The following is an 18,327-nucleotide window of genomic DNA, read 5'->3' as shown; positions in this document are numbered from 1 at the left end:
CCCAGAACTATGCGATCTCGCATAGCTTCTTCTAGGTCTGAAAAACCACAGAGGCCTCCCAGGTTTCTAAGGTCAGCGATGAAGTCTGCAATACTTTCACCCTTCTGCTGATCCCGTTGATAAAATTCGTGTCTCCGGACCAACGTTGGTACGGCGGGGGCATAGTGAGCCCGTAGGATAGGTTCGAGGTTGTCCCAATCCATTGATTTCACCTCAGCCGGTTTCGCGAGCGCCTTCGCCATCCTAAAAATGGCTGGTCCACAATGGGTCAAGAACACCGCCGGCTTCTTTCCGGGTGTTGCGTCTTTCAAATTGTTGGTTTCTAGAAACATTTGAAACCGATCCATATACGACTCCCAGTCTTCCTTTTCCGGGTCAAAAGGAGCGGGTGGTATAGCACCACCTGACATCCTGCCGATGTAGATGCGCTCTCAGCCACGTGCTTCGGTTGGTGCTCTGTAGGGTTTAGTCAGCTCTTTTGTCTCCGTATCCCATCCTCGTCGCCAGTGTTAAGTTTGAGGCATGGGCTTAATGAACGGAGACCAGACTGTCAACCTTGAACTTCAGCTCTTTATTTACAGCATGTTAACAGAGACAAAAAAAACCCGGCTAGCAGTCACTCTTTTATAGCGTAAGCTGCTATCCGGATAACCAATGGATAGTGTTATAGCGTTTGAATCTTGGCACGGCCCGCCAACAGCCAGTCAGATTGCTCAGAATGAACCAATCATAACTTGCCATTATATGGGCCAATAGGACGTGCAGGATTACGATCCTGCTAGGCAAATGAATCTTTATTAATTACATTTCTTTAGTTCACAACATATTCTATGATCAATGATAAGGACATCCTCCCCAAAAAAAGCATCTTTCCTTTTAAACTGTTAATATGAATAAAGATATATTGCTAAATATATTCTAGCAACAGTATTAAAATGACTGGGTTAAGTAATTATGAGCATAACATCAGCAGCAAAAAATTCAATTTATCCAAAGCAGGATTTTTGAATAGGACCTGTTAGTCAAAGGGTTGATTAAAAATGATTTTATTAGTACATTAAGAAAGACATAGTTTATTAACTGATGGGTATTATTAAATAGTAATTCTAACTAATTCCATTGCTACATTTGAGAAGTAAGTGTGTGTATTCAGAAGTAATACTTACACATACATTAAATGTCAGATTTTTTTATTATTTGAACCAAATTAATCTGATAGATGAGAAGGCCTGATGAGTGCCAAAATCTGGCATCTTATAAGACCTTCTGAGAAAAATAAAGAATATTCTTCAATAGTCTCTGTAAGGTGGAACTCGGGAAATCAGTAGTCTATAAGCTAACCATAAAGAAACATTTAAATTTGAGTTCTAGAAAAGGAAGAAGCTCTGTTCCCAGATAGACTCTAAATATGATGATGATGATGATGATGATGATGATGATGATGATGATGATGATGATGATAAGAGTCTTAGATACATTCTTTTTTTTATTCTTAGATCAATAAAATTCAGATCTAACCACCTATTAGATATTTTACAATCTAAACTCTCCTTTTCCACCAAGCTACCTAGAAAGAGAATTGAGGACATGCCCCAAGTTCTGCTTTGATCAGTCATAAAATTAAAATGGTCTTCCCAATACAGTCCAAATAATCCATCCAATGCTTTCTTCAAGGACAGGAGGAACAAGTACATTGAAAAACTGCAACTATCCAGAATGCAGCAACATGCAGTTTTGGCTTCCCGGAATCTGGCAACATAATACCATTGTTTTGTAATATGTACTGGCTTGCAATGAACTTCTAGCACAATTTAAGGTGCTGGTTAATATCTATAAACTCAACATTGTGTAGGGGCAAGTTATTTGTTGGACTGCCTGACTTCAATGGTTTCTGTCTATCCCACAAAATCAGCAGGGAAGAGCTACTTTGGATCTATCACAATGCTGTCCCTATCACAATGCAGTGTAGGCCATATGGAACAGCATCCCTGTAAGTTTCAGCTAAACTCTGTTAATTTTCCCCCTCAGATCTTGATCAGTGATGTCAACTAAGCTCAGTGTATAAAGTTGGGTTGGGTCTTTTTTGGGGGGGGGGAGGGGGAGTTTGAGATGGTTTATTAGGAGTATAGATTCTATTGTATGGTTCATGTATGTTGTGTTATATTGTTGACATGTTTGTATATATAACTAGACAACTTGTGATCTATTGTGTCATTTCAGAGATATTTCCTTACTTAATCAGAGAAACAGAATGTTTGTGGGTGGGCAAAAAAGCAGTGGGAGTGGGAACAACTTTTGACTTCCTGCCAGCTTTCTCACTGAGTTTGCTTGTAGAAGCTGTCATCAAAAACTTGCCTGCCTGCCTACCTGCAGCATATGGCAACACCAAACAGCAGCACTGCAGTGGCAATGAAGTAGCAACAACTTTCCCATATTTCATTCCTACAGGAGTCATAGGTCCTGGCATTCTGTAAATTAGTCCATTAGTGTTACCTTGGTTCAATAAGTATTGCCCTATATCTTCCAATTTCACAGAATTGAAAGTAACAAACAATCAGTAGACTTGAGAGTTTAAGTAGTATATAGTTTTGCTGTCCAGAATCAGTGCGTCAATAGACAGCTGTATAGATCATCTGAAGAAAAAAATAATCATTCATTGTTGTTTTAAAGAAAATCACGAGCAACTTAAAGATGCCTCTTTCTGATGTCACAGCCCTGATCTCACAGGTTTTCCAGAATGTATGATATGGAATTTTCATCTTATGTATTTGAAGGTCTTTGTGTTCAGAGAAGAATTTGCATGGAAACACATTTTAACTATTATATTTTCTGTCTCCAGTTTGCAATTAACTAGTCCTTTATATATAAATGCAAGAAGCAAACAGGTTTTTTAGCTCTGAAAATTAAGCAGCAGGACATTCTGATCAGAATACAGTGAAAGTGAGCAGAGCAAACAAAAGGATAAAGTGAGAGAAAAGGGCAATCAATTTTATTGTGATAGGTGCCAATCAAATGATATGGCCAAAGAGAGGGCAGTAGAAAAGAATAATTGCACAAACAGCTTACCTAAAAGATATAGGTTCTGCTGATTGTACAGCACTAACAATAGATTAATCACCCAAGCTGCCAATTAGACATTATATATTTGTTGTATCAGGAAAAGTTATATTATAGTAAGCTTAACACTGTTAGACAGCATGTTACAAACATAATCACAGTAGTTCATGAACTAACAGGAACAGAGAATCATTTCTTAAGTTCAGTATACAATATGTAATTGCTGGGATTTGTAGCATCCTTTAATTCAACTGTCCTAATGTAATGCCTTCCCAATATCTTTACCCCTCATACTATTTGAAATTATGGGAATTGAAATTATAGAAGCCAAATTAATCTGTAAACTATTAACATGGTCATATGTAATTAATTACTTCCTGAGAATTTCCTCCTTGTATGAGAAAGTATAGTAATTATAATGACTCTAGAAGAGCTTTGATAGTCCTTTGAACAGGTTAACATAGAAGACATTTCTCCCTACAATTCATGAATCCAATTTACGTCCACAATTATATTCACAATTCATGGCCTGATATGCCAAGAACAGTTTCTTTACTTTATACTAGCTATAATTAAACATATCCAGTGTTAGATGTTTCCAAAAATGATTACAATCACCTGCCAAAAATAATTATATCATGTTGTAGATATAATAAGAGAGATGGGAAAATATTGCCTGAAGTTTGATTTCAGATAACTTTTTGTCACTTATTTTGCAATCAAAGCATTATTAAGAGAACAACTACAACCTGCAGAAAACAGATGAAACATTTTTTCTACTTGCTTTGTGAAATGTAAATCTCATTAATTTCAGTGGGATTATTCTCAGTTAAGTAGACTTTAAAAGCACAGTCTAATGTTGGAATGTAAGTCAGCTCAAATGGATGGGCACATAAACCTCTAACATTTTGGCATGATTGAAGTCTTATGCTAAGTAAACATTTTGACAGATTGAACAAAATTGAGATAAAATGCTAATTCTTCCCTCCTCCATTTTTCTAAATAACAGGCAGTTTATTTTCCACTACTATAGTGCCAAAAGCTGCCTTGAATCATCGTACTTCCAACTGCCAAATGTGGAAGCCAACCTTGACATCCCTATCTGGAAACATAATAATAATAATAATCCTTAATGCTTGATATGGTAATAGATTTGGCAGCAGGAAGCCATTCCAGAATAAGCTCACTCACAATTTAGCCGAGACATGTAAATGATGAAGAGCTAGCCACATCTTTTCACCTCAGTTGTTCAGAAAGGTACATATCCAGGAGATAATTAAAGCAGTTTGAGAGAACACCTGATGTTTTGAAATTCTTAGGCCTGGATGAGGTAGTGCAGGAAACAGAGATGATAGCTGATAGGGTTCTGTCACACCATACTCTTTAAAACCACTTAAATATAGTTCATTTTATTTTCTTCCCCACATACTAGATCCTTAAATATAGCCATATTAGCAGTATTCTTCTTCAAACATTCTCCATTACTTTATCTGAATTTTCAATTGGAGCACCACAAAGTTTTATATATTGCTGCTTGTCTTCTGAAAATTTAAAGTTTAAGGTAAAATTCCCACTGGCATTATATAACTTGATACTGAAGTGTAATGTTTAGTGTGACTGGAAAGAAATATTGAAATATAAACACATGTATTAATATTAATTATATTTAGTACACATTAAACTCAATTTATATTAACAGTTGCTACTACATTGATTCCATGTCCAATTCTGGGCACCATACTTTAAGAATAATGTAGGAAAAGGGAAAGAGTATGTAAAATGTTTCAACAAGAATGATCAGAGAATTTAAGTTATCCAAGGGAGAAATGAAAAAAAAGGGAAAAAAAAAGAAAATCTGGGCATGTTTAGACCACTAAAATAGAAAATGTTAGCAGGCTTTTACTTACTACTTACATAGTACTTACAAATACTATGTTACAAGTAACATAGAAAATAATCAAGATATATTTTATATCATCAAAGTGGCTCATTTTAAATTACATTTTCACCTGATTTATGCACTTTTCAAGTCCCCAGCTTTCCATTCAAAGATCAAGAATCAGCATTGGCCTGAAAAAAGGTTTTGGGCCAGAGTGGATTATTTTTCCAATGCCTCATTCGACTGCCATCCCAAGAAAATACCAGATCAATCTTTACCAGATCAATTGTAGTGTAGGAAATCTAATCCATTCCAGTTTACCTGACAATGATGAAAAGTCTGTTTTGAAAACATTGAATATTTGTTCGGAAACATTCATCTGTTTGCATAATAAACTATGCAGAGAAAGTTTGTATAACTAATAAGTGTAAGCTTCTTAATAATTTTGCTTCTGAAAATGGAATTTTGGACAATGAGTGCTAGCTTCATTTAAAGCTGGCAGATGTACTTGAAATATAATTGTGAGAACATTATGTTTCATTCTTGTTCTCTTCCAAATGGCTTGTTAGATCTGCTGCTGAGGCCAAAAGCTTGTTTTTCACTCAAAACTAGTATCAAGCTTTCCTGTATCTGATGTTGAATTAAGCCCTGTAGATGAACAATATCCTGAGAAGGGGAACTTCTCAGCTGGATGCTCATTAATGCCCTATGATTAGAAAATGTACTTATCCATTTCACTTTCATTGTAGCTATAGAAAGAATTGAGTGATACAAACATTAACATAGTACAAAGAATATTTTTAGCTCCTTGTTCTCACCCTGCACAAGAGCCATCCTGATAAGTAGCACCTACATTTCTATCCTTATTAGGAAAACAGTTTCAATTAATTCTGTCACATGTATAAAGGCATTAGTTCCAACAATAGTACTGAGTATAAGAAAAAGAAGTCTGTAGAGATTCTCAGTCATCCAGGTCATGGCTGTCCTTTGGGATAAGAGAAACAAGTTGGGCAGAAAGACAAACATTTGTTATAAATTTTGAATTGGCCCTTATTCTAAGGTCACTAAATCTATTGTAGATATTATAATGTTGCATTCTTACAGTAATTCAGGAAGGAAGGCCAGAATAGGAGAAATTTCAAAACTCAGCACAACCTGAACCCTATTCTGGATATAAATGGAAACCTTTCCACTCATATGATATCCTGACTACAGTATTTATTTATTTATTTTATTTAGTTTGTCAATTGCTTACAAGATAATAAGTATAAGTAAAAATATAGATATGAATACATGGATACATATAAGAAAAATAAAAGGAACTGATATTTTTAGAGCTGCATCAAGTTTACATCATTCTTTCCTCATTAGATGAAAGTTATGATGATTACATATCTTCACTGGAAGTCCTGACCAAATATAAACTGACATTGACTGACATAACTGGAAGATTGTTAGAAGAAGCAAGAAGACGGCTGGATAGGGACCAACAGAGGAAGGAACAACCACAAGAAGAGGATTTGTCTTCCACTGCCTATACTGTTAGGAAATGTTTTTCTTGTGGGGCTAGGGGACATATAGCTAAATTTTGTAAGAAGGGAAAAAGACAGAATACTAGTAAACACCAGAAGAATGTTAGTTTAGCTATATCTAGCAATTCAACTCTAAACCATGATTTGTGGGTTATTGATAGTGGAGCATCGCAATACATTACTAAAGATAGAAAAAAGGTTTGTAAAGATGTCCATGAGTACATGCATCATTGGCAAATGAATGGAAGATTAATGCATCTGGTGAAGGTACTGCATATTGTTCTAGTATAAACGAACATTTAACTATGTTATATGTACCTAAACTGAAAATTAATTTGTTATCAGGGCTTTAGGGCTTTAGTTAATCTTGGTTATGTAGTAACATTTAGGGGAGATAACTGTATAATAGAGAAAGAGGGTAAAAGTGTTACTGCTAATTTAGAGAATGATTTATATGTAATACATGATGACCAGTTGAAGGTGGCTAACTCAGTTTATAACAATGTTAAGCCACATGATGAATATATACATTTACTGCATAGACATCTAGGGCACATTAATTTCAAAATGCTCAAACAAACTGTTGAATTGTCAGAGGGAGTAAAATTGAAACCCTGTAGCAAGTATTTAAACTGTAATGCTTGTAGCCAAGAGAAAAGTAAGGTTACTCCTGCAAACAGACTTAATGGGTTTAAGACCAAAGAACCTTTAGAGGTTGTTTTTGCTGACATAATTGGTCCTAAAAAACCAAGTTTGGGAGGTGCCTGCTATATTTTGAGTATTATTGACCATTACTCACGATACGGTTTCTGCTATCTTATGAAAAACAAAACAGAAACATTCCAACATTTCTTTAACTGGCTAAGGTTTGCTGAGAGAAAAATGAAAAGTAAAGTAATTACTTTAGTTACTGATAATGGGACTGAGTTCATTAACAAAAGATTCCAAACTATGTTGAAATTGGCTGGTGTTGAGCATAAACGTTCTGCACCTTACAGACCACAACATAACTCATTTATAGAATGAAGAGGGCAAACATTACAAGCCATGGCTCGTACTATGTTATCTGATTCAGGTTTACCTGAAACACTGTGGGGTGAGGCCATAATGTATATTAACCATGTGTTAAACAATGTAATTAATACAACAACTGGTGAATTGCCATTCACTCATTGGCATGGCAGAAAGCCAAGTTTATTTACACACATTTGGAGCTCCAGCATGGGTGCATATTCCCTCACAAGTAAGACTGAAAGGGCAACATAGAGCTAAGAAGTTATTTTTTGTGGGTTACAAGGCCAACCATAGATCATTTAGATTTTGGGATCAAGGCACAGCTCATGTTTATTGTAGTGCTGGTGTGGGGTGGCATTTCTTTAGGGGGCCGCACAGCCCTCCATGTGCTCGCCAGAGGTAGCCTGACTGCCATTAGGTACCAAGATGAGATCCTCAGACCCCTTGTGAGACCATATGCTGGTATGGTTGGCCTTGGGTTCCTCCTAATGCAAGACAATGCTAGACCTCATGTGGCTGGAGAGTGTCAGCAGTTCCTGCAAGACGAAGGCATTGATGCTATGTACTGGCCCACCCATTCCCCAGACCTGAATCCAATTGAGCACATCTGAGACATCATGTCTCGCTCCATCCACCAACGCCACGTTGCATCACAGACTGTCCAGGAGTTGGGGGATGCTTTAGTTTAGGTGTGGGAGGAGATCCCTCAGGAGACCGCCACCTCATCAGGAGCATGCCCAGGCATTGTAGGGAGTTCATACAGGCACATGAAGGCCACACACACTACTGAGCCTCATTTTGACTTGTTTTAAGGACATTACATCAAAGTTGGATCAGCCTGTAGTGTTTTTTTCCACTTTAATTTTGAGTGTAACTCCAAATCCAGAACTCCATGAGTTGCTATAATTTGATTTCCATTGATAATTTTTGTGTGATTTTGTTGTCAGCACATTCAACTATGTAACGAACAAAGTATTTAATTAGAATATTTCATTCATTCAGATCTAGGATGTCTTATTTTTGTGTTCCCTTTATTTTTTTGAGCAGTGTATATCCCACCAATGTCAGCAAGCCACTGTCAGTAAAAATTCATAGTAGTGGTCCCCCAGATTTAAAAATATGAGTTTGGTGGTCCCTGAGGTCCAAAAGGTTGTCGACCCCTGTCCTAGAAAGCTTGAGTTTGGCAATAATAACAAAAGCCATTGAGAGATCAAACAGGATCATGCCACTTCTGTCTCTCTCCGTCAAGAAGTCATTATAACAATGAACTTGGGTGGTTTTGCGAAGTGTGCAGAACTGGTAGCGTGCAATTTGGAATCCCACCACTGGGGTTGATATATATTTTCTTGTGAGAGCAGGCAACTGCATTTCATTTTTAATGTGGGCCAGTGTGTTCACAGTAAAAAATGACAATGATTGATGTATTATCTTATTTCCACAGCAGCCTTTTACAAATCTGTTATATAACCTTTTTGATAAGATAGTTGCTACTCAAGGGAAAAAAAATACTGGCCTCAGCTGGCAACAAATAGCAAAAAGCAAACAGATCAAAGAATACAGCAGGATTATCAAACTTGCATACTCAAGCATCCCTATCAATCATCATCATCATCATCATCATCATCATCATCATCATCATCATCATCATCATCATCATTTTAGCTGTTGTCTATCCACTGCATGATGAAGGCCTCTTCTGCATGTTTCCAACCTAGATGGTCCTGAGCTTTCTTTTGTCAATTGGGCCTGCAATACTTGCTGATGACATTGATCCATCTTGTTTTAAGTATCTTTTGTGAATGCTTTTTTATCAAGTGGGATCCATTCTATGACCCCCCTTGATTTACCTGACATCAGTTCCTCTTGTTATGTGACCAGCTCATTTCCATTTCAGTTCTTTTACTCTTTTGATGATATTCTATACTTTTATTTGTTCTCTATAATCCCTACCAATATGTGCTTGTAGTATTTAATTCTTTCAAGCCTTTGGCTTGTCAACATGCCAGTCCACATATCCATGACCATGTGGTGATTGCTTTCTCCAATTGGGCAGACTTCTCACACATCTACCAATCATCTGCAATATATATGAAAGCATGCCTTTATTCATTAGCTGCATTCTTCGGTTTAACTGATTTCAATGAAATAATTCTAGCATCAAGGTCATGTCTGTTTCTCTGGAGAAGCACTGAACAGCATACTGAAAATCAGTTATCTCAGAGCAGAGCTGTGACTAGGTTACACCTGGATGAGGAGCTGAATATTTTTGTTTACCTCATTATGTTTTTATATAAGTTTGTTTGGTAAAGTTGGGCATGCATTTCTTGTTAGGAAATTATCTTCAATGACCACAAAGAAGCTTCAATTTTCCTTTATTTAAAACTTTTAACAATTAACACTAACTTGGAAGCAAGATGTATGATCATTAGTGGAGTTTTCTTCTGAATAATTATGAAGAGGGATTTAGCACAGTAGAAAAGAATGTATTCAGTTACAAATATAAATATTCAGCTACACAGGTTTTTTTCCCCAGAAATGATGACCGCTAAGCAATAGCCTTGTACAATTTATCCAAAATACATTAACTTTTATTGGCAGATTTTAAATTACCTATTTTAACTTTGCAGATTTTTTTTTTAAATTATATCTCTTCTTTTATTCTTTAAATATAATTGTTAATAGTAAGAACAAGGGGAAATTACTATGGTGAAATCAATGAGCAAATTAATAAATATTGATATGTCAAGCAAACTTTTTAAATCATGGCTTTAACTATTTTACCTCAAATGCCATTTTACTTTTGTTTTCAATAGAATAAACCCATAAATTATTTCATCATGAGACCCAAAATAAAATGCTAAAATTAAAGTGACTATGGTTCAGACAAGTCTCTCATTCTGTCTTGATTTGCATCAAAGAAACTAGTCAGCCATAGTAAATATTTCCAAATGTCCAATGTCAAAAAAATAGTGTATGTCTTATAGTTTCATGAAAGAAAACAAGTAGAAACTAAATTCCATACTATGAGAATCTTATTCTCTTACTACAATTGTTTTTGTATTTATCTTTTTTCTATTTGTATCTATTATTCCTCAAACAGATGCTTTCTAATGGTACAATGGTACAAGTCTCAGAATATTCAAGCAGTATGCTGGCAAGGACTTTAGAGATTATAGTGCCGACATCTATAGAGATTGTTGCATTGAAAAAAATAAGCTGCTTTTCAAAATTTACTATTTTAAGGCAACACGGAAGCAAATGCAACTTCTGGTGAGACTCTGAATTCAAGTTTTAGCTTTAAATTGAAAGCTGAGATTTAGACATTTAGCACCAGAGTAGAAGTTGCCATAGAGAAGTATGAGACATATTTTTAGGAAAACATACATGAAGGTGAGGGCAAGGCCCTAGCTTTCCATAGTTGCTTTCAAATGGGAAAACTACCCATTGATTATATGCACCAGATGTCAATAACCTGGCAATTTGAAGAAACTGGGAATTCAATATCATCTAGAAGATCTCATAACTGTTTTGTGCCATGCAACAGGGCAAGCTCCTGTTACTTGGGCCAGCTCCTACCCGCTTATCATTTTGAAAGCATACACATGCAAGTAAATAAATAGGTACCATTTCAGTGGGAAGGTAATAACCTTCCATAAGCCTTGGCATATATTCATGCTAGCCACAGGACAATGCTTGCTCGGCTAAGAAATGGAGATGAGCACCCCCCCCCCCCCCAGAGTTGGACACAACTGGACCGGGGAAACCTTTACCTTTTCTATTTAGCAGAGTCTCATTATGTGGAGGGCCAAACCAATGCTGTCTGCATTTCCCACAGAATCAGCTTTTCATCTATCTTCCAAAGACAGGAGGAAAGCTGAGTAGCCGTTTTTCCTTCTCTTTACATAGTATTTTTAGTTCTGAAACTTAATAGCTAACTGCTACCAGTTCCCATACATATAAATATATACTCAAATCATGAGTTTCACACTTGGATTGTCATGATATTTTTTTTTTTTTTTGCTATTGCTTGTCAATTGTTGATGGAATGCAAAGCTTATATAAGAATATGACAGTGAAACTGTTTAAAGCTCTATTCAAGTGGAGAATGCTCCTGATCAGAATGTTTGCATTTGTTGTCTATTGACTTTATCCTTAACTTTTATTATAGATATTGCAGGGGACAGGGGGAGAAAACAATGTGGAGCATAAAAGTATTCTGTCTTTATATACATTAGGCAGATCTGGAAAACTGATATTGCCAGATTATCCTGAAAGGGATGGAAACAGATATCAAAAAGCAGACTATTTTCTTTTCTGTGTTGTGACAGGAATCTATATATGAATATAATAAAGGACATAGTTTATGTCAAAAGGCACTACTATCAGCAGAAGGGGCAGGCCTGCAGCGTATTTAGAAGAACAGAATGTAGAATAGTAAAGTCACTCCATATTATTATCAGATCCTGCATAAAGGTCATGATATATTTTTCACTGCTTTTGGAAGCCCTATATATCATTTGCAGGGTATGTATAATTTATAAGCTTTGGAGTTCTTCTCATTCCTTTTTGCAATAAATACAGTGAAGTGCATACCAATAAAAGACACTTTATTGTATCTGTCTACAATTACTTGGTTCATAATTTTAGTAGGCATTTTCCCATTAGAGCCTGTTGTAGTGGGCAGGGTGGGAAACTCGACAACTGGGGTAGTTTGCTGCATTGTTGAACACTTCCGCCATAAGAAAGTATAATGGTTGCTTTTCCTTTCAAATGGCATAGGAAATAGGCAGCATAGGAAATAGGCAGCTAGCTTGACACTTCCCAAATCTTGGAAATCTTATCTAGATTAATGTCAGATGTGAAACAAGACATTTTTTTCCAATTTAATATTTTTAATCACTACAAAATATTCATTTGTTGTTTTTTTCTTTAGTGTCTGATCACTTTTTTCAGCATTTAAAAAAAAATTAAAATGTGAAGGAATTTGGATTCTTGTATTATCATTCAGAGAATAGGAAAAGATCCTGCAGCAGAAGAAGGCTTCCTGACCATTTAAGAAAAGATGTCTGAAGCAAAAGTCTATATTCTTCATCATTAATAAAAGATAAATCCTGAACATTTTTACTTGAAACTACAGATTCAATTGGACTGCATTGGTCTCTATGTAGATCCAGTGGCTGACTCATCTGCATTGCTGAGTCATGATTTGAAAAAAAAATAATACTTATTCCAATCTAATGTAGCTGGTTCATGTGTAATTTTGAAAGCTAAACTATATTTTACAAACCATAGTGTTTCTATAACATGCTAAGACTGGTCCCAGCTACCATTGTTAAATAAGGATCACCTGTTTATGTTAAAAGTGTAATTTAATTCTAAAAGAGACATTAATGTGCTATATTTACTTATTTATTCAGTTAATATGGCTGCTCACCTCACACAAAGTGACTGATGGTAGGACAAGAAAGGATGACAGCCACATAAAGAATAGGAGAAAAAAGAGACAGGAGAAGAAAGAAAAAAAGATTATATACTAGACAGAGGGAAGGAGGGAAGAGAAAGAAGAAAAATGATGGATGGTCCAATGCCTGAAATCAAGTAAATAAATGACCTTTTGATTATATCTAATCCATCGCTGCAATATGACCCAAACACGCTTTGCATAGGAATGTGACCAAAATATTTTCTTCCCTTGTATAACTAACACTATATTACACTGACTCAAACCCTTTATCTACTTAGTCAAATGATACTACCATGCTGTTTAATCCTGCACCTTATCTAAATCATTATTCTTTAATCTCATTCATAGCACATTTCCAAAGGAGCCTCTTAAACCAATTAAATAAATGATCATCTCCCCTGTTCATTGTGGCTGCACTACTTTTTCTTCTTTTTTGTCGACCCTTTCTCACATACACTGTCAGGAGTAAGCAATATGGTATTCTCCAGGTGATTTTGACTATATAATTGCTAATCATCTGCCATATTGTATGAAGTTTAAAGGTATGTTCTGCAGAGACATTTTTTTCTCCTAATGCAAGGCTAATAAAAGATGCAGCGTATGGAACAATATTGAAGAATGAAAGGTACAACTACTTGACCTGAACTGAAAGGAAAATCATTTTGTTTTACTTCAGTGAATACAACCTAGACTGTCTCAAATTTCAGCTTAAAACTGATCAAACAAGCGCAAAACTCTTCCCTGGCCCTGCTAATATTCTTCTTATAACAATCTATTCACCAAGCATGATTGCTTCTTATGAGGTTCTTAATAACTCAATTTTATCATCACCCCTTTTTATCCCATGCAATCCCTAGAACCCTCCAGTGTGGGGGGTTATTGTAAGGGGCCATTAATTTGAATGCTAATCCTTGTTCTCTGGTTGGCATCAAAGCCTCTAGATGGTTTTCTTTTGTCACAAATAGTTCTAGAGAGAAGTTATGTATAAAAAAACCAAATCACATCTGGAAAGTCATAAATCAGTGTGAAATGGAGCAGAGTCTAACTTTTTCATGAAAGGTAATTTGAATGCTATACATAAAGGGCAAAGAAAGAGTAATTTGTATTCCCTAGGCAGAAGTGGTACAGCACTAATTTTGAAACCAAAATGACCTCAAATAGATATCTCTAATCTATCTGTAGTGACAATTAATACTGCAGGAATGAAATATCCTAAATTAACTTAAGTTGGGTTGATTACTCATAAGAGTGATGCTTAATTGAAGGACAAGGGAATATAGAATATGTGGAGAAGATACTCCTGGTATTTCTTTTTAGCAGCTTGCATACTTGAGGATTAAGAACAACATTTCATTGTCACTCTGAAATAAAGCAAACTGAGTGAATAAACTGGTGCAGAAGATATTTTCCTGTCTCCATTTTTCTATCAATTCATTGAAATTCAAATTTTAGACTGGGCATTGTTATCATAATGAATTAATCTACATGAAGCAATACATACTACAACTATGCAATCTTTACAACCACCAAAGTTTGCTTAATCGTGTCTTGCTGGATAAATATTATGATTGATTTATGCAATGCTAATCATAAACTTTGGTTTTAAGAAGTTGGTTTCATAGAAAACCCTAAAGGTGATGCACATGATGAGCTTGCTCCAGTGTAAGTAAATACCACAGACATTTTCTACACAGCAAGGACACACAAGGTGACAGTTTCTTAAGGATACATCTATACAAAGTCTATAAAAGGCAACCTTCACTCATCTTTTCCTGCTGTGCATTAAAGCAGTGTTTTGTGTCTTGTATCAGCATAATCTCTCCTGTTGTATTTTATTTCATTGTTGACAAATGTCTTAACTCCCATTGGCTAATTTGCATTTTGGTGGGAATGTCACCTCTTTTCAATCACTGGCTGCTGTCCTCTACATCCCTTTCCTTTACAGATTCCTTTGCTGATTTCCATGTATCTATAGATATTCCAGTAATTTCCTCTGTCTTGTAAATACCAGATTACTGATCTAACATAATTTTCAAGTACAACAGGATTTTGTAGAATAGAATATTTTGGATGTTAAAAACTCTATTGTAAGAATCACATTATACTTCTTCTATCTTCTATTCCTTTAACTTTATGTTTGATTTTCCTGTAGTCCTTTGATTACTCAATGAGCATAAAATATACTTTATAAAGTTGACCTGCTCCACTCCATCAGGCTTTACAACTAATAAATGCAGGAATTCAACATGTTACATAGATTAAAAATGCAGCATAAGTTCAAACCTTCCCTTCAACAAATGTGTTAAAGGGAGTTCAAGCCTGTAGGAGAAACAGTGCATCACCTTGTATGTGAATTATGTTGAGTTGACTTCCATTATACTTTTCCATAGTCCCATTGAGTTTCTGAAAATGTTCTTAGTATCCAGTTGACTTTGTATAGTGCCAGGTATTCACAGAACCATGGGTATGGCATTGAGTCAAATCTATCTGCCTGCCTGCCTGTCAGTTTGCCTCTCTCTCCAATCTCTACCTCAACTGTTACATTCATCTATCTATCTATCTATCTATCTATCTATCTATCTATCTATCTATCTATCTATCTATCTATCTATCTATCTATCATCTCTCTCTCTCTCTCATCTATCTATCTACTTATCTCTCTCTCTCTCTCCTCTATCTATTTGACTTTGTAGTACAATGCTCAGAGTAAATAAAGAGATCTTGGTAAGCAGTACATCACTTCTAATTTATGAATGTGTTTATATCACTCTGCTTTGTCAGTCCTTGAATTTGTTTTTCCAGATGCTGCCGTAAAAGGCAAACTATTGTATCTCACTTCTTTTAAACCTGTTTCTACTTTGCACAAAGCAATTTCAAGATGAATAGTAATTATTGAATTCTATTGAAATCACAGACAATAAAAAGTTTAGTACGTCTAGAAAATAAAATATTGATGATATAATAAAGATACTCAATCTTTATTACCCAATGAAATTATATTATTTATTAACCTATTTTTTGAGGGATTTTTTTTGCTATAGCTCCTTTTTCTTCAGTTCTATCTTGTTGCTTGGTAGAAAAACTGTAACAGCTGTGTAAACTTCAAAATCTTCTACAAAGGCTAAAATGAGATGATGAGGATGGAATGAACTTCTTGATGCAGACAGATCCCAAAAGCAAAATGGAATGAGAACACATTGGGGTCTTCTCTTTAAGGGATGTTTTTACCCTTTACTTATCTGCTGTTTCTCATCTACAACATCTTATTCTTGCTTTCTTGGCATAACATAGTGAACCACAAGGTAACCGACATCTTCACCTTCCATGCTTTATGACAGGGGTTGCCAACCTTTTGGACCTCAGGGACCACCAAACTCATAATTTTAAATCCCAGGGACCACTAACTGGTTCTGTGGGTGTGGTCTAATTTGTGGGTGTGGCTTGGTGGTCATGTGACTGGCTGGGCATGGCTTGTATGTAAATATTATAAATATTTATATAAATATTGAATTTTTTATAAAAAAGAGCAACTTTTACCCAAAATCAGGCAAAGCAGACAGGCAGATTGAGTTGCTCACAGAATCACAGATTCATTCAGAAATCTATCTATCTGCCATTGGCTAGCTCAGTCTGTCACATAAAATTTGTTTGCAAGCAAACATAAAATTTGCCAGAAAGCAAACTCACAAAATTAACTCACAACACACCTTGTATGTAAATATTGATTATTATTTTTAAAGAGCAACTTTTGCCCAAAATTAGGCAAAGCAGGCAGGCAGATTGAGTTGCTCACAGAATCATTCAGTGATCTATCTATCTGCAATCGGCTAGCTCAGTCTCTCAAATTTGCTTGCCGTGAAACTGCACTGAATAACAGAACCTTCGTTCCTAAGGGAGGTTTGGCTGTGCTTAAAAGCTTCAGTGGATAATGGATAGGTATGCCAACAGCTGCTGAAATCTATTCAACATGAACTTTCCGTTCACTTGAGAAAAAGCAGGGTTGGGAACAGGAAAAGAAAAACATCCAAGGAAAGAATGGGCATCTTTTTTATCTTTTCACTTTTATCCTGAACATGTCTCTGTGTAAGAAGCAAGCATAGGACTGGCAATTACAGAACACCAATAAATGTTTTACTGCAATTGAAATACAACAATCCTAGCAATAGAAGTTTGAATTGTGAATATATTGAACACTCTTAGCCAACATAGATTTTGCATTCAAATTATAAACCTTACTAAACAAGAGCAGCTTGAAGTCTAGAGAAGATAAATGTCCTTATAATATGACATAAAAGACCCAAGGATGAAATTTTGAAATTTGGTCTTTGGATTTCTTGAAGAGACCATACATTAATAATATTGATGAAATGAATACAAATGAATGAAAAAGTTGGTGAAGGTGATGAAATCCTTTCAAGTGGCTCAAATATCAGAAGCTAATGTTTCTTTCTTTCTTTCTTTCCCTTCTTCCTTCCTTCCTTCCTTCCTTCCTTCCTTCCTTCCTTCCTTCCTTCCTTCCTTCCTTCCTTCCTCCCTCCCTCCCTCCCTCCCTCCCTCCCTCCCCCTGTCCCTCCCCCCTCCCTCTCTCTCTATATATATGTGTGTAAATATACATATATAGGTATTCATCCATCCATCATCATCGTCGTCATCATCATCATCATCATCATCATCATCAAATGTTGTTAATCTATTCCTTATTACTATTCTAGTGCTAATGGCCCTGAAAATGGGCCAAGCTGAATAGTTCAATATCACTCAAGAAGCATCATTGCTCAGCAGGTACCAGAAGGCAAGTCCATTTAGTGGACACTTACTGCTGTAGCCTTCACTGTAGTAATTAATCAGGTTTAACAGGCAGTTTCTGTGGGTGTTTTTGTTCAAACAAACAAACTAATCCGATGTGACTGATATGAAGATAGAATGAAAAATATTTGAGAATATATTGATGCTTAATATTTGTATTTGAACATGTCATTTTTCAGACCTTCTTGAACACATTCCTTCATTAGAAAGCTAAGATGCATTTAGGGAGAAATAGCTGATAAAGGTGGTGATGATTTTGCCATTACTTATTGAGCCAAATCATTCTTAATTATATTTGAATGTGAAAAAAAATAATGGCTGTTCATGGATTTGGAAAAAATACATTTGTCATTCTTTATTGGAAATTTCCTGCTGAGAGAGCAGCACATGATTTTTTTGTCAGTCTCCAGGCATTCATGTGGATTCTGATGTGAACACTTTGCTTAGGTCCCTTGCCATATTGCTTTCAAATAATTGAAAATAATTACAGCAGAGGCTTCTCTGCTGTTTATTCTGAATTCCCAGACTCTTGAATCATGCACGGAGAATTGGGTTAGGTTATTGTTATGGCTATT

The 18,327-nt window shown here is 35.7% G+C and overlaps 1 long non-coding RNA gene across 1 annotated transcript in view; it reads right to left on the bottom strand.

Moving 5' to 3' along the window:
- Positions 1-18,327, bottom strand: part of LOC148132139 (uncharacterized) — a 125,376-nt gene that overhangs the window by 95,261 nt on the left and 11,788 nt on the right. The gene's annotated exons all lie outside the window — the stretch shown is intronic.

The sequence above is a fragment of the Notechis scutatus genome, chromosome 2 (assembly GCF_049901735.1).
Source record: "Notechis scutatus isolate UNSWTSFEM ecotype Mainland chromosome 2, rNotScu1.2, whole genome shotgun sequence".
Lineage (NCBI taxonomy): Eukaryota > Metazoa > Chordata > Lepidosauria > Squamata > Elapidae > Notechis > Notechis scutatus.
Note: the sequence above shows the minus strand (reverse complement) of the source record. Positions and strands in the feature narration are given on the sequence as shown.